Source organism: Cebus imitator, unplaced genomic scaffold, assembly GCF_001604975.1.
Source record: "Cebus imitator isolate Cc_AM_T3 unplaced genomic scaffold, Cebus_imitator-1.0 Scaffold390, whole genome shotgun sequence".
Taxonomy (NCBI): domain Eukaryota; kingdom Metazoa; phylum Chordata; class Mammalia; order Primates; family Cebidae; genus Cebus; species Cebus imitator.
Genome location: NW_016107705.1, coordinates 1,675,898 through 1,689,897, shown reverse-complemented (window position 1 = coordinate 1,689,897; position 14,000 = coordinate 1,675,898). Strand labels below are relative to the sequence as shown.

Sequence of the window (14,000 nt, the reverse complement as noted above, 5' to 3'; positions counted from 1 at the left end):
TGGCCAGGCTGGTCTCAAACTCCTGACCTCAGTTGATCCATCTGCCTTGGCCTCCCAAAGTGCTGGGATTACAGGCATGAGCCTTTGCATCTTTTGTGATTATCTTGATGTCTTCAATGTTACTTGAAATTTTTTTCCTCTTTATAACAGAAGGTAGGCCTCATGCTCCCTGACAGGCAATAGAAAATTGTTTGTTGTTTGTGTTTGAGACAGGGTCTTGCACTGTCACCCACGCTGGAGTGCAATGGCTCAATCATAGCTCACTGCAGCCGCAAGCTCCTAGGCTCAGGTGATCCTCTCATGTCAGTCTCCCAGGTAGCTGAGACTACAGATGCACATCACCACATCCTTGTAATTTTTACATTTTCTGTAGAGTTGGGATTTGCCCAGGCTGGTTTCAAACTCCTGGGCTCAAGTGATTCACCCATCTTGGTCTCCCAAAGTGCTGGGATTACATGTGTGAGCCACTGCACCTGGCAGGATGTGGTTTTCGTTATGTTCTCTCCTTTTACTAATTTTTACATATACTTTTGATTTACAATATGTAGAATGGGTTTCAAATTTTATTTTGATTAAAGCATTTCCTCTTAAAAATAAATAAGCATAAGTTTACTTTAAAATATAAGTAAATAATAATCTAGATAACATGAGCATAACATAAAAATTGTGAAGATAATGCAAAATTAACTGAAACTTGGAAATGCTAAGGTAATCAAATAAGTCCTGCTGCCTCTTCTCTCCAACTTGGGCCTTGGCCTCCTCCTTTCCCATGATTTCTCCCTGCTACTGCTCTAGGATTTGATGCTTCTAATCAATTGCTCCCTGAAGTTTATGCAGTCCATGGAAAGCTATTTTTGTTGCTGGTGTTACCTTTCTGATTTCTATTTTTCACAGAAATGTTTAGTATCTCAGCGTCAGCTCAGAACAAATATTATTAGGCATCAAACTAGCAGGTTCTTTGCTAGAGTCCTAATATAATGTGACAGGGTCTTCACTTTAAGCATCTTCTAATCAGTATAAATAAGCCACAAACCGATTAATTAAAGTCCACTTTAAGAACTGACCAACAAAGTGAGAAACTACATTTCTTTGAAATTAAAACTAATGGCACAGGTAAGTGAAGTTGAGGGAAAGAAAACAAACAGGTACTTTCCCTTATGTGTTCCTCAGGTATTTGAAACACAAAATAGTTCAGATGAGTATGGCTTCTAGAAAAAGATCAGTGATACATGATTTGTTTTAGAAACTGTAAAATAGTAGATACTAGAAAATCACCACTTAAACAATAAAAATCCATAATTTCCACTGTGGAAATTATCCCTGAATTTAATCCACCTATGTGGGAGAGATGTCTTATGAAAGTATTTGAAATAGGATGGGATGGTTCCAAATCTCACCAGAGGACCTAACTACCACCTGACATTTCACACCTGTATACCTCACCCAGCTTTAAAGCACATTTAATGAGTCTCTCTTGGTAGTAAAGACACTCATCTTTTGTTTGGCTTCAAATGTAATGATTTCAGCCTCACTCTGGAATAACAGATTAGCTGAATATAATGCTGTAAATTGGTAGAAAATTTGATGGTACTAATACATTGGCTTCTGATTGCCATTGGTACACTGACCGCTTCAGAAGGCCGCTGCCAGTCCAATATTCTTGTGTATCTAATCTGTTTTCTCTTTTTTGGCAAGTTTTAAGACTTTCCCTTTATCTTTGGTTTTCCAAATTTTAAGGTCACGTAGCTTATTTGGAATTAATTGTGCTTCCAAGTTTGGGTGTGGTGGCCTCAGAAATGTAATCCCAGCACTTTGAGAGGCTGAGGCAGGAAGACTGCTTAAGCCCAGAAATTGAGATAAGCCTGGGAAACATGGCTGTCTCTACAAGAAATTTTTAAAAATTAGCTGAGCATGGTGGCACACACCTGCATCCCAGCTACTCAGGAGGCTGAGGTGTTGGATCTCTTGTGCCTGGAGAGGTCCAGGCTGCAGTAAGCCAAGATGGTACCACTGTACTCCAGCCTGGGCGACAGAACCAGACCCTATCTGGAAAATACAACAACAAAAATGTGCTTCCTATATCTGAGGACCCATGAATTTCTTCAGGTCAGGATAATTCTTAGCCACTTTTAATTCCATTACTTCCTATCTTCCATTCTCTCTACCCGTCAATTTTCTGGCAATCAATTTAAACATATTTTTAGACAGTCTCATTCTGCCCTTCACATTTCTTAAACTGTTTCACTTCTTTCACCTTTTCTTTCTGTATATGCATGTAATTTCTTCAAACCTCACTTTCAATTATGTCTAGTCACCTGTTTAAAACAGAAGTTTATAGTATTACTGATTCTTTTTAAAGAAGCTCTATTTGGTTCTTTTTTCAATTCAAGGTCTTTTTTGATAGTCTGTTGCTAATGTTTTCTACACCTTATTTTATCTTTTTAAAAAATATATCCTTTCCCTATAGATGGGATATTTAAAGAATATCTACCTGACTATATAGTCAGAAATAAAAGTTCCACTGTATTTTCCACTAATCCATAATATGTAAGACTATTTTCTGTGTCCTTTGTTGTATCTGAAATAAAGCAAAGGCCAAGTAGAAAAAAGTTCCTTTGCTCTGCAGCTTACTCACCCATAAATAAGCATATTACTTATAGAGTAAGGTTATTAAGTAATTAATTATTTAGTAATTCTATATAGTGCTCATCATGATACAAGAACACAATATGCATTCAATAAACATGAATCCTCTTTCTCCATGTTTGTCAGAATGAAAAAACCTGAAAAAATTGTGTTCCTGGAAAAGAAAACCCATAGCTACTTAGAAAGTAAAAAAATAAGAATTTTTATAAAGACATCTAAGAGGAACGTCTCATTTTAGGAATTACCAATACACATTTCCTTGTGAGAGTAGCACTCAAATTCAAATTATGTCACAAATATAACTTGCAGAAGATCACAGAAGATATTGCACATTTTTTAAGTATCAAAACCATCAAAAGCTAAAAGCTAGTGATCATCTCACATATAAAATACAGCACAACGCAAGTGATTAGGGAGATATAAAAGACTCATTAATAGAAACAGATGGTAAACTATCAGTAATTATCTTTAGAGTATATAAAACAATTTCCTGTAAACAAAACTAACAAGTGTATGGAATCTTTTTACGTAAAAACCGATTCATTGAAGGAATAAGAAAATTGCAGAAATAGTAGCTTTAATGGTCAAGGATTATCAAATAGAATGACTTGTGAATTTTTCACATTATATCATTTTGCAAAGATCATTTGAATTCAACATTTATACCTATTATGTGCTAGGCTTTACATAAAATAAAAAGATGAAAAACAGATACAGTTCTCTAGGCTCATATTATAGTGAAAAACATGAAAACAGAAGCAAATACATGCAGTGCACTGTAGACGGTGGTGAGGGCTATGAGAAAGGCACCGAAATGCAATGCAAATGCAAGGAAAGAAGAAACGAATTTCAGTGGGCAAATGTGTAAAACTGCTTAACAATCAATCTAGTTCAGCTAAGATCACTGTTACTTTTACAACAGAAAAAACTCTAATGCCTGTTATTTCTAATATCCATTGTTAAATTGGTATTTTTTGAGAAGCTTATAAAAAGAGAAAGATCTATGTCACCGGAAGTAAATATGTCCACATCTATTCCTGCTTTAAATGGCAAAGGGAGATAAAGTAACCATGATGGAATTTATAGACTATTTTCTCAGTGCATGTAAGTTGAGAGTAGGGTTTCAATCCGTCCGAAAGGAAAAACAAGTTCCAGTCTGTCCCTAAAATCATTTTGTTTGCAACAAAGCATGACCAAAAAAATGGACTCTACTTTTTATTAACGAAAAGGTTTTCACCAGTTTCAAATATTTTCTATAAACATAAATAAAACTACATTTGAAGAATAAAATGATTCAAACATATTATAAACAACATTGGCCTAAGTTCATATACAGCAACTTGAAAAATGTATAAACCAATATCACTATTAGAGAAAGTGACCAACTAAAGGAAACAGAAGTAGAGGGCACTCTTTCAATTTTTGATAAATCGTAATGAATCTGCCTAAAAAAATGTTCACTTCATCATCATTTAAGTTGTCCAAAGCTTTAATGAATAGAAGTTACTGCATTAGTTAACTTTTAATGTAAAAATTCCGTTGGCTTATACAGCAAAATTTCTGCAGATTTGTCAAATACTGTAACTTCAATGGTTGAGCAATTACTTACCATGTAATAGGCTGATAAACAGATGAAGACTAAAATATATTAAAAACCTCTACAGCAACTTTATAATTTAGTAGAACCTGTAAGTAGGTGAAATACATCTTAAACTTCTTTTTTTTAAGTTGGCATACGTTAACATTACTAACAAATAATGAAGAGCTTCAGGGACAATCAGAGGCTAGTTCCGTATTTCAAATAGTTCCCTATTTCTTTTGAATAAAGTTGAGTTGAGATAACTAGACCTTCTGCAAAGCAGATTATATATTAAAAGTTCCAAATATTAAGGTGGGAAAATAAAATAGATTGTGAAGTTTCAATTAACTGAAAGAATACAAGAGACAGATGATTTCAGTGCTAGGTTAGATAGGCCACTTAGTCCTAGGATGTTGAGCCAATCCTAAGCATCCTGCTTCTAATTCAAAATCAGGATCATTTTTTATGTCCTACCAAAACCACATGCACAAAAAAATTCAAGGACTAGAGAGAGACAACATAAATAAAACTAGAAGGAAGGTGCATAATGAAACATTATCTCACACACTGTTAATGAGACTATGGCACTGAGGGACAGTTTGGCAGATTTATAAAAACTTTAAAGGTGCATACCTTTTTATCCGGAAATTCTATATAGTCAATACTTGGCCAAAATTACAAGGATATTTGATGTGACAGCATGTGCAATCATGAAAAACTGGTAGCAAACATATATGGCCCACAAGTGAATACTGGTAAAATATATCATGGTCCTATTTTACTACCATCAAAACGTTAGTTCTTACATGTATTAGTATGTTATCTGTTATAAGATGCATAGTTATTTTAAAAGTTTAAATAACCTTGGTCAAATCTTCCTTGCAATAGCAATTCAGGGAAGGTGAAGGAATATACCAAATCCAAGAAAACTAAGCATCAGGTCAAGGTCTTTATGTCAAGACTGTAGATCAAGGAATCAGGAGTCAGCATTGGTAAGATGCACCTGCACTGGAAAATGGGCCCTAGGCTGGCACCCCGAAGGAAACGCATGACAACTAGCAAGGGACAAAAACTAAAGAGACCCCAAAATCAATGGCTTCCCTGGCAAATCATAACCCAAATGTGAAGTGACTGGTACATTTGAAAGCAATTGCTGTGAAATGACAGACCTCACTAATTTTGTTATCAAGTTTTATTACCTGCCTCATGTCCTTATACTTGGCATTGAGTGAAGCCTATCATGCCTGATTAGTTTGTTAATCCAAACACAAGACCACGTCTATGTTCCATATATCAAACTCTTTAACAGTAATTATTTATGAGAAATGGAGATGGCATAATGAAAAAAGACTTTCAAAAAATTATTTCCATTAATCACTATTTTGCTAGATTGGTCAGGATTAAGCCTACAGTTAAATTACAGGACAGAGAAGGTCCAGAATCTTATTTAGAAGGTGTCTTACTGAGTCTCAGGAGAGCTAAATAATTCCAATTACTTAAATCCTGTTTATTCCTAACCAAGTTCCTCCCTCCAGTACACCAAAGATTCAATTAAGTCTTTATGTTCCTGAAATCCATCTAATCTGTCAATATTCATGGTTTGATCAAGGGATTCTGTCCCAAACCCGAGAAACAACAGTAAACCACTTAATCTCCAACTTCTGCTAAGCCACTTATAGTACCCATAAGACTTAGTCTAGCTGCAGAAAAGAAAATATATCCCTTCTGAATGCACCTCAGAAACAGCCTGCTAGCAACTGCACATCAATAAGGAAGTGATAATTATTTGTTAAATATGTAAGTATGTACACAACTACACAGGTATCAGCTGAAAGTTTACTATCAGGCACTAGAGAAGATAAGTGAGTTTTTGTTTCTGCTTTTGTTTTAATTTGTATTGCATTAAGACCATAAGATCAGATCTAATCTCTTAAATAAGTATATAAAAACGGTATTGTTAACTATAGATACATCATACAAAGGATCTCTAGAATTTGTTAATCAGGTGTAACCAAAACGTCACACTCATTGAAGAGCAACTCCCTATTTCCCCTTCCCCCACGCGCTTGGCAACCAACATTCTACCCTCTGATTCTATGTGTTTGACTATTTTCGATATTTCATATTAAGTGGAGTCATGCTGTATTTGTCTTTCTGTGACTGGCTTACGTCACTTAACATAATGTTATCTGGGTTCATCTATGTTGTCACATTTCATATCCATTCTTTTTTAAGGCTGAAAAATATTTCATTATATGTATAGTCTACATTTCTTTATCGATTTATCAGTTGGCAGATGTCTATTTAGGTTGTTTCCACATCTTAGCTATTGTGAGTAGTGCAGCAATGAACATGGGAGGTATTATTTTTAATTTTTTGAGGAATCTCCAGTTTTCCGAAGTGTAAACCAACCGAGTGCAAGTGTTTTGCATTCCTACCAACAGTGTCCAAGTGTTCCAGTTTCTCCACATCCACAGCAATGCATGCTGTCTTTTGTTTTTTAAAAATAGCCATCCTAACAGGTGTGAGTGGATACCTCATTGTGGTTTTGATTTGTATTTCCCTGATGATTAGTGAGTTAAACCCCCGTTCATGTACCTGTTGGCCTTTGTGTGTCTTCTTTAGAGAAATGTTTATTTAAGTCCTTTAACTGTTTTGAGAAGAGTAGATTTTAGATGTGCTTACTGACAAAAACTATATGAGACTAACAATTAGTGATGAGACATCACTAATTATTAGGGAAATGCAAATTAAAACCACAATGAGATACTCTCACACCAGTCAGAATGGCTCTTGTTAAAAAGCCAAAAAATAACAAGATGCTAGGAAGGCTGTAGAGAAAAGGTAACACTTATTCACTGCTGGTGGGAATGTAAATTAGTTCTGCCACTATGGAAAGCAGTTTGGTGATTTCTCAAAGAACGTAAAACAGAATTACCATTTATCTCAGCAATCTCATTTTGGGTATATACCCAAAGAGATATAAATCGTTCTGCAATAAGGACATACATACACACATATACACACACGCACACATACACACATTCATTGCAGCACTATTCACAATAGCAAAAACATGGAATCAACCTAAATGCCCATCAACAGTAGAGAAAGAAAATGTAGTACATATATACCATGGAATACCACACAACCATAAAAAAGAACAAGATTATGTCTTTTGCAGCAACATGGATGGATCATATCATAAGCAAACTAACACAGGAACAGAAAACCAAATACTACATGCTCTCACTTATAAAAGGGTGCTAACCACTGAGAACATAAACACAAAGACGGGAACAATAGACACCAGGACCCACTTGACAGTGGAAAGTAAGAAAAGGGAGATGATCAAAAAACTACCTATTGAGTACTATGCTTAGTACATGCATGATAAAATAATCTGTACACCAAACCCCATGACACAAAATTTACCAACTTAGCAAACCTGCATATGTACCCCTGAACATAAAAGGTTAAAAAATCATATTGCATATCTTAAATTTATATTAAAAACTTCTCATTTTTAATTCAGGTTATTAGTTTTCTCACTATTGAGATCTAGGAGTTCCTTATGTATTTCAGAAATTAACCCCTTATCAGATACATGGTTTGCAAATATTTTCTTCTATTCCACAGGTTGCCTTTTCACTGCATTGTTTCCTTTGCTGTACCAAAGCTTTTAAATTTGATGTAGTCCCACTTGACTATTTCTGCTTTTGTTTCCTTTGCTTTTGATGTCATATCCATGAAATTATTGCCATGATCAATGTCACGAAGTTTCCCCACTATGTTTTATTTTAGGATTTCACAATTTTGGGTCTCACATTTAAGTCTTTAATTCATTTTCAGTTGAAAAATCTGAGTTTTTAACCAGCTCTTTTTTTTTTTTTTTTTTTTTGAGACAGGGTCTTACTCTGTTGCTCAGACTGGAATACAGTGATGCGATCATAGCTCATTGTCACTTCAAAATCCTGGACTCAAGCAATCCTCTTACCTCAGCCCTCAAGTAGTTGAAACTACAGATGTATTCCACCATACCTGGCTAATTTTTTTTAAATTTTGTAGAGAGAAGGTCTAACTATGTTGCCCAGGCTGGTCTCAATATCCTGGCCTCAACTGATCCCCTCAACGTGGGCTCCCAAACCGCCAGGATTATAGGCATGAGCCACCACACCTGGTCTTATCCAATTTTCATCACTAGGGAAAAAAGTATGATATAAAGCCATACTTTAATCAGCCAAGATGCTCTAAACTGACACATTCTTTCAGAAATATTACTTGCTGAAAAGCATTTAATTTCAAATATAGACTGAAGCCTAATAAGAAATACACTTCATAAAAAGATTCATAGAAATTTTCAGGTAATGAATTTTAAGAATATTTGGGTGGTCAGTTTTGATATTTCTTAAATATTTCATAAGCAATAAAATGTCTATTGGGGATATTTCTATTATTTAAAAGAGAAGTTATGGTATCTCTTTGAAGATCTTTATAAGCAGGGGGTATTAAATATATTGGTCAATGATAAAAGCAAGAGAAAGAAACATATACAATACTATACATATACAAAATTTAAAGGTGTTGATTTTTATATCTATAGAATTATAAGTGCAATAAATTGGTTACAGTGGTGCTTCTGGAAAGAGAGAAGAGTTAAGATAAAGATTTATGCTGTACATAACTTAATTTTCTTCAGGGGAACTCTACTCTTGCACTCTCAGCTACAGGCGATATTGAATACACAACCAAATCCAAGCTCAGCATGTGGCTCAATGTATGCCATCACCATCTCCTGGCCAGAGTGACTGGTTCAGAGACAGAGATATGGCCCAGGCAAAGAAAACATGAGCTAAGAAGACTTCGCAGGTTTCCTCTTCCACCGTCCTGTAACTTGTGGGAATAGACATTTGTATCTATGAGGGTTTATCACATTGACCCTGAGAATAAACCACAACAGTGAAGGTAAGGCCAGGAGACAAGAGAGGACCCTGAGTACCTATAACTAAAGCCAAAACCAGCCACTCGCCTTTCCAATTATGTGAGCCAATAAATTCTCTTTCTGGGTTCATGCAAATTTAAGCTGGGTTCTCTGTCACTTAAAACAGGAAGAGCCCTAAATAATACAAATATTAATTTCTGCTTCAAAGACATGAAATCCTCCTCTCTTTCGGTTGGAAAACACTACTTTATTATGCCTCAAATTTATGTTGGAACAAGCACTTAAGGGAAGGTGTATATTTTTGCAGGTAGTTTGCCCATTATTGGTATACACTATCATGAGCGAACATCTAAATCAATTCATGGACATTGTTAACAGAAATGCATTAGTATGATTTCCCTATCAAGACATTATTTCACGTGGAAAAGTTGTATTCCAAGCATTTCTTGGAAGTATATGCTCTCCTTGAGAGATAGTAACAATTTTCTTTGCTCATAGGAGTGCTGAAATGTATGATTACTTGCTGTTTAGAGAACTCTTGCAGCATTGTAGATTGAAGTGTTTTATTTTTAGTATATTTATGCGAAATCATCAAGACAACGCACATTATTTGTAATATCTTACAAATAATGAGTGTAATACTCTGAATTTTAGTCAAGTCAGTAGCACAGAATTATATTACATGAAATAAAAATCAAGTGGTATTTATATTAAGCATTTACATGTACAGTACTGTGCCAGTCCTAATGATCTGGTTCATGCTATGTAATGAAGAGTTGTATTATGTTTTGGTAAATATTGTTGTGCAAATTCTATTACCCTTTTTCTCTAACGCTTCTTATCTCCTTCTCTCCTAGTTATTCAGTATGGAGAAAAAGTATGACATTTAATGATCCTTGATCCTATTCATAAAATCTACAATCAGATAATTCTTTAACACTGAGTGACACTAAATACCTCATTACTAAGAAATCTGAGGAAAACAACCAAACATCAAACTACTGTTCATCCCAAAGTGGCACAGGAAAATTTTTCTAAAAGATCGGTAAAACTCATGTTGTATAAAAACTGCAAATAGATAAGCAGCACAGAAAAAAAAATCTTGTATGTATAAAGCTAGTACATGCATGTTTGTCCAAATATTAGTCGATAGGAACCATTAAGGTTTACATGTACCCTCATTCACTGAATTTTTACTAAAGATTGGCCATGCTTTAGGAACAAGGTAGCAAACATGCAAGCTCAACCTATAATGAATAAGAAAACTTACTTGGGGTCTTCATTTTGGGCGTTTTTTATGAGTGGATGTCTGGTCCACTGTATCATATTTAGCAGCATTATTGGCCTCTACCAATTAGATGCTAATAGTAACCCTTGGTTGTGACAATCCAAAATATCTGCAAATGTCAGTTATCCCTTGGTGGGCAAAATCGCTATCAGCTGAGAACCAACGCAATAAAGAGAGCACAACTCAAACTTCAGCAGGCTGCCCATAGTCCCATAACACTTAGCTATGTAGCAGATTGCTCACTGTTATTCTCTTAACTTTTCAATTTGAAAGCAAACCTATCACCCAGAAACTACACTCTACCTAGGCAACCAAAGTCAGGTCAATTACACAGCAATTTATGTGCTAGCTAAGTTGCCTTCACATCTATCCCAGATGCACAGGTACCAACTTACTCTCCATTTCAAACTTAATCTTCATACGATCTGGATATGTACTGGATAACTGTGATATTCTGGGTAGTCTTATAGCATAATCCCACACCATCTCCATTTGTGCTTCCTATTTATTTGAAAACCTATTACTAAATTATTACTATACTAGTGACAACAAAGTCAGGTCCTTGTGACTACCCTCCTGGATCTGCTGGATAGTTCACATCATCTCCCACAATGATGAGTAAAAGAAAACATCCAGCTCAGTACAGTGGCTCATGCCTGTAATCCCAGCACTTTGGGAGGCCGAGGCAGGCGGATCACTTGAGGCCAGGAGTTCAACACAAACTTGGTAAAACCCCATCTCTGCTAAAAAAAAAAAAAATACAAAAATTAGCCGGGTGAGGTGATATATGTCTGTAAACCCAGCTACTCAGGAGGCTGAGGCAAGAGAATTGCTTGAATTCAGGAGACGGAGGTTGCAGTGAGCTGAGATCACACCACTGCACTCCAACCTGGGTGACAGAGGGAGACTGTTTCAAAGAAGAAAGGGAGAAAGGAAGGGAGGGTGGGAGGGAAGGGAGGGGAGGGAAAAGAAACATTCCATAGATATCATCACTATAAAGAATGAGCATCAAAAGTGACAATTCTATTGGATCAGTTCACTTCACAATGCAAAAACATCAGTAAAATGGCAGTGTCAAAATAACGAAATGTGGCATATATCTATGAATGAGTGAAATAATAAAATACAAAATTAACAAAAAGCATTGGAATAAAAGAAATTAGTAATAATGGTGGTTGGTCCAGTCAGCAAAAGTTAAAGTTTAAAAGTAAATGTGTTTAAGTAAGGCTTTTAAATAAAAATAACTCTTTTGCTGCAACTACATTACATAATGAATGTAGAAGATAGAGAAGCTTGGAACTGTTTCGCTTCCCTGCCTCTTCCTTCATCATCACCAGAATTCCTTTCTCTCTTCATCCTTTCGGGATCAGTGGTCACAGATCCCAGAACTCACACGCAAGGCATATTTCAAATGAGAAATTCATTGTTGCATATATCAAAAGTGAAAGCATATCAAAATCAGATACTTTGTTACACAAAATGGTGATACTTAACCTTTATCTTATTCTATAGTGGTAGAAGGAAAAAAGTACCTAATCAGCTTATATTTCCACCTTTCCTAGTACCTTTGATATATTTATAAAAATATCAACACAATTTACTGAGTAGGAGTTTCTAGCAAACACATCTGTTCTCTTAAACAATGATCATTAAATCTAAGAGGTAATAACGGATTAACTTAGAGAATTAGACCTTAACACCAAATAACTAGAAACTGAGAAATAACTGTATTTTTACCACCAACTAATACAAGAATTTCACATATTATGGTCTTAGAACTTGACTATGGTCTTTTTCTAAATGAGCACAATCAAAAGTTAATTTTTCTTCCTGCTTAGGAAACAGGGGAGACTGTGTGAAGATGAAGAATAGAAAGAAGAGAGGAATTATGGAGAGTGTTTCTTGAAAAGAAAAACAGAAATAAAAAGAATAACTGGGTTCAGATTAAAAGCAAGAGATAATTACTCAGAAATTCATAGTGGGCCTTCTGTAGATGAAGAGCTACAATCTTGTCGGGTAAGGGACAATTTAAGAGCAAAGTGGTGAAAGGGAGTCAAATGTTTAAAACAAATGCTTTACTATCTAGCACATTTCTTGGTTTCTGGAACACAGAATTGTTTTTGGTATTTAGGCTACCTCAGGGCATCTTAGGGATATATTAATCTTAATCCTTAAAACAAGATTGATCAAGGCATAGAAAGGCTTGTAACTTAAAATAACTAAAAGTAGGCCAGTTGTTTTTGAGTTTACTCAGATAACAGAATAAAGTGGAGAGGTAGTAAAAAACAGATTATTTAGTCCATAATGACAGACAGTTTAAATATAATGGGAACTCATTAAAGATTTTATGCTGAAGAGTGTTATATTCTAGCTTACATGTTACAGTTCATTCTTCCACGATACTGTAAGAAAAGAAGATCACAGGCCAATATCCCTGATAAACATAAATATAAAAATCCTCAACAGAATACTAGCAAACAAATTCAATAGCACATTAAAGGATCATTCATCATAATCAAGAGGGATTTATCCCTGGGATGCCTGGATAATTCAACATATACAAATTAATAAACCTGATGCAGCACATTAAGAGAATGGACAAAAACCATATGATCATCATCTCAATAGATACAGGAAAAACATTTCAAAAATTCTACACCCTTTTATAATAAAGCTTCACAAGTTAGGCATAGAAGGAATTTATCTCAACACAATACTGGCCATATATGAAAGGCCCACAGCTAACACTATATTCAATGGTGAAAAGTGGAAAGCTTTTCCTGTAAGGTCAGGAACAAGACAAAGGTGCACACTTTCACAGCTTCTTTTCAATATAGTACTGCAAATACTAGCCAGAGCAACTAGGCAAGAAAAATAAATAAAAGACATCCAAATAGGAAACAAAACAGTAAAATTGTCTATTTGCTGATGACATGATTTTATATATAGAAAACTCTAAGAATTACACTGTAAAACTATTAAAACTAATAAACCAATTTAGTAAAGTGGCAAGGTACAAAATCAGCATGCAAAAATCTGTAACATTTCCTTACACTAGCAATGACTTATCTGAAAAAGAAATCAGGAAATCAATCCCATTTAAAAAAGCATCAAACAAATAAAATACTTAGGAAATTTGATCAAGGAGACAAAAGATCTATATGTGGAAAACTATCAAACAATGATGAAATAAACTGTAAATGACACTAAGAAAAAGATATCTTGTGTCCATGGATTGGAAGAATAATGTTGAAATGCCCATACTACCCAAAGTGATCTACAAAGTGCACACAATCCCTAGCAAAATTCCAATGTCTTTTTTCACAGAAATAGAAATATGATCGTAAAACTCATAGGGAACCACAAAAGATCTTCAATAGCCAAAGCAACTTCAAGCAATAAGAACAAGGCTGGAGGAAAGACTATCAGGCTTCAAATCTACTATAAAGCTATAGTAATCAAAACAATATGGTACTGGCATAAAAACGGACACAATGACTGAAAGAAGAGAATACAGAGCCCAGGAATAAATCCATATATATATA

General features: G+C 35.0%; 1 protein-coding gene and 1 pseudogene across 2 annotated transcripts in view; both read right to left on the bottom strand.

The window, feature by feature from the left end:
* The window catches only part of TPK1 (thiamin pyrophosphokinase 1), a 245,793-nt gene that overhangs the window by 105,035 nt on the left and 126,758 nt on the right, over nucleotides 1-14,000 (bottom strand). The window lies entirely within an intron of this gene.
* Nucleotides 1-14,000, bottom strand: part of LOC119468185 — a 175,225-nt pseudogene that overhangs the window by 36,112 nt on the left and 125,113 nt on the right. The window lies entirely within an intron of this gene.